General features: G+C 39.0%; 1 protein-coding gene across 2 annotated transcripts in view; it reads right to left on the reverse strand.

The window, feature by feature from the left end:
• LOC107749798 (myotubularin-like) overlaps positions 1-2794 on the reverse strand; it is a 31356-nt gene extending 28562 nt beyond the window's left edge. For both annotated transcript variants that reach the window (XM_016564976.1, XM_016564975.1), the window contains exon 1: positions 2719-2794. The gene's annotated coding sequence lies outside the window, so the exon portion shown is untranslated. The remainder of the gene's footprint in view (positions 1-2718) is intronic.
• Positions 2795-3394: the final 600 nt, after the last annotated feature.

Genomic DNA, 3394 nt, shown 5'->3' on the forward strand with positions numbered 1-3394 from the left:
AATCACGAGTTTAAAGTTTGTCGATCGCGTGTCTCCAGTGAAGCTGAACTCTCCTCCTGTCCGCATTCAATTCGCACTCTCTTCGAGGGAGAATGTGAGCACTGTGTGCCCAGGCGCTCCCGTTCTCAGCAGCACCGTCAAAATAAAAGTCCCGCCTCGAACGCATCGGCCAAACAGGAAAACTTATCGGCCGATGCCGATATTTAAAAAATGCCAAATATCGGCTGATATATCCGCCATGGCGATATATCGGTCGACCACTAGTTAGTTAGTGTGTAATGTTGCTGTTTGAGCATAAACAATTTCTGCAAAGTTACAAAGCTGAAAGTTCAATGCAAACGAAGATATCGCCTTTTAAAATTCTGGCGGTTTAATGCCTACAAAAACGGCTCGTAGGGACTACAATTAGTTACTTTCCGGGTTCGTGACATCACAAACCCAGATAAACCCCGCCGATTCTAATGGATTCACAAGTTTCAAAATCAATGTTCTAAAGCAGCAGTTTTTAATACTGTTCCTTGCGTCCCCCTGCTCTGCACATGCTCTGCATCTCTCTCTCTCTCTCTCTCAGGCCGTTGTGTTTTTCGTTGCCACTGATGATTCAAACGCGAGTTTTGGGCAGTGTAGAGTAGCGCTTGTTGTTTGTCATTTCTCCTATCACAAATGCAGACATGGTTTTATGTTTACGCGGCGCAATGCAACGCGTAAAAAGACCATACAAGTCATTATAATCCGTAAGTATGTCCCCACTGGATGCAACAAATGCCTCGTTTATAATGGGTTTTATTGGTTTTGTCTCGTCGCTCCGGGACACGGCATCAGAGTATGGTAAGGGGAATAACATTTCCGTCACACGCTTGAGTTATTCAGCCAATCACAATGCACTGGATAGCTGGCCAATCAGAGCACACCTCGCTTTTCAGACCGATGAGCTTTGTAAAAATCGACGCGTTTCAGAAAGGCGGGGCATAGAGGAGAAACAATAATGTACAGTACGTGGAAAATGTGTTTTTTTAACCTTAAACCGCATAAACATTTCATTACACCAAATACACAAAATAATGTTCTTTTTAGCAACATCATATGACCCCTTTAATGCATCCTTGATGAGTATAGAATTGATTTCTTTAAAAAAATTCTACTGAGCCCAAACTTTTGAATGATAATGTGTGTAAGCCAATTAATAACCATGGTATAATTATTAATAACAATTACCATGGTAACATATGTAAATCAGCAGATTAACAAGACTAATACAAACAGACAAATATTTAAATCTGCAAGGCAAAAAACAAGTTTATAACCAAACAATGTCAGACAGTAATGTCGGTTGGCTCCAGGCCTGTATTGTATTGTAATCTGTATTGTTGAACTCTATGTATAGACTTTTCAACTTGAAATTACAGAACAGTACGACAGGCAGCGAGGGGGAGAATTTGGTTGGAAAATTATGATGGTCATATGCAAACCTGGGCCATACAGCTAAGATCGATATGTCATTCAAATTGTATATTTTCTACTATCCCTAATGTTCTCAAGAAGCACAGTTGCTGTTTCTACAGTCATATTCATATATTTTTTGGCAGAAACTACCACAGATGCGTCTGAGTGGAAGTGAGAGAAAATATGAAACATACTGTGAATCAACAGCAACACCACAGCTGTGAAAGGTAATGAACATCCTGTCAATCGTGATGCATCATGGGACAGATAAGCTGACAAATCTTTACTTGATTAAACTGATTTTTATTTCGATTGTACCATAAATTAAATAATAATAATGATTACTTATTTAATAAACTTTATTTAATTAAAATATAAAAGATTTTTGTATAAAGGCCACCCAACAAGCCAAACCTGCCACAAGCTTCTTCATGTTGACACCAAAAAGCAATATGTCTGCATACAGACCACATCAGCACCTCAGAACCTGAAGTCACTAATTTTGGGCTAAATTTACACTTATGCCACGAACAGTGTTGTTGAAAACACAACAAATTCAGATCTCTGAGTCATTTGAGGGGCAAATATGAAGCTCTAAGATTCAAATGGACACCTGAGGGAATGACACATGAGGTTAGCGGTCAAAGACAGGCATGTAAATTATTACAGCACCAGCCTGGGTGAGTGAGAGAGAAAGAAGAGAGTTATTTATAATGATGACAGGACTGTTGTGGCTTTTACATGACGGTGTGCACATTTACAGCCTTCTTTCCCTGCATATAAAGAAAATGACTTTTAACTTAAGAGATAAGAGAGAGGAATGAAATCAATCTGTCAAGGGAAGTTTCAATTCAAAACTCTCATACTTTCACCCTGAGGCTTTAAATGCCCGGATCAATCACCACGAAAGCAGATACACACTTTCACCAACTTATGTGATGATGTGATGGAAAATTATGAGCAGTGTATGTACACACATCCACTTCCATTCATAGTTTCAGACAATAAGAGATAACGACATACACGTCAAAACAAGCGTCTAAAACGTCCACTTTTATCACTTCTAGCGATTTCGTGGGAGCTCTTACACTGTGAATGTATTCCAGCACAGGACTGTGACCAGGAAATAGGTCGGGCCTATCTCTGCGACAGCTCTCAAGTGCTACATTTACCCCTGAGTCCGCTCCAAGCAGACCTAAATAAAGAGCAGACCCTCGCCGAGAAGTCTTAACACGCGACCCGAGCAATCTTGGGTTTGCAAATGTCTTTACTTACCCAGAAACTGCAATTCTCTGTTCCTCAGATCGCCAGTCTGTTTTGCACCGCCGCAGGAAGCTCTCAGCCCGAGTCACGTGACAGCGGTCAAGGCGCCCATTGGCCACTTGTCGAATCGTGTACTGCAAGGAATTTAGGGAGTTGTATTTTTGATAAGGACGGTGAAATACTAGGCTTGCTCTCAAAACATGCTGTCATTTTCTGTCATGAAATAGATTTCAAATATTTAAGAAACCCCATTTAAAAGCATCCTACCATAACTGATTATTTCATAAATGTATACATTTTGACACTAAATCTTAATATTAATTGATAATCCCTGGTCCCCTACATATAGTTTTATGCATTAGTTAAGGATCTATCTAGTGTGTAAAAACCAAACATAATGAGTAATTAATAATATAAATAATTTTAAAAGTATGTTTGTCCCTTTATTTCATGTCATTAGTTTTATCAATGGTAATAGCTTTTGGAATAATCAGAAAGTTGTGAAAAAATGTTTTAAGGTCAAAGTTCAGAGCAAGATCACAACTTCACCCATATATAGCCTATATGTATAAACATTTGACAACTAGCCTGACTATGTTGTCAGTCAACATTGCTTGGAAAGAACTATAAGGTCAGAAATAGAGTAACTAATTTGGACAATCTGTTTCCATTGTTGCCTGATAAAACA

The sequence above is a fragment of the Sinocyclocheilus rhinocerous genome, unplaced genomic scaffold (assembly GCF_001515625.1).
Source record: "Sinocyclocheilus rhinocerous isolate Xijiao unplaced genomic scaffold, SAMN03320098_v1.1 scaffold1131, whole genome shotgun sequence".
NCBI lineage: Eukaryota > Metazoa > Chordata > Actinopteri > Cypriniformes > Cyprinidae > Sinocyclocheilus > Sinocyclocheilus rhinocerous.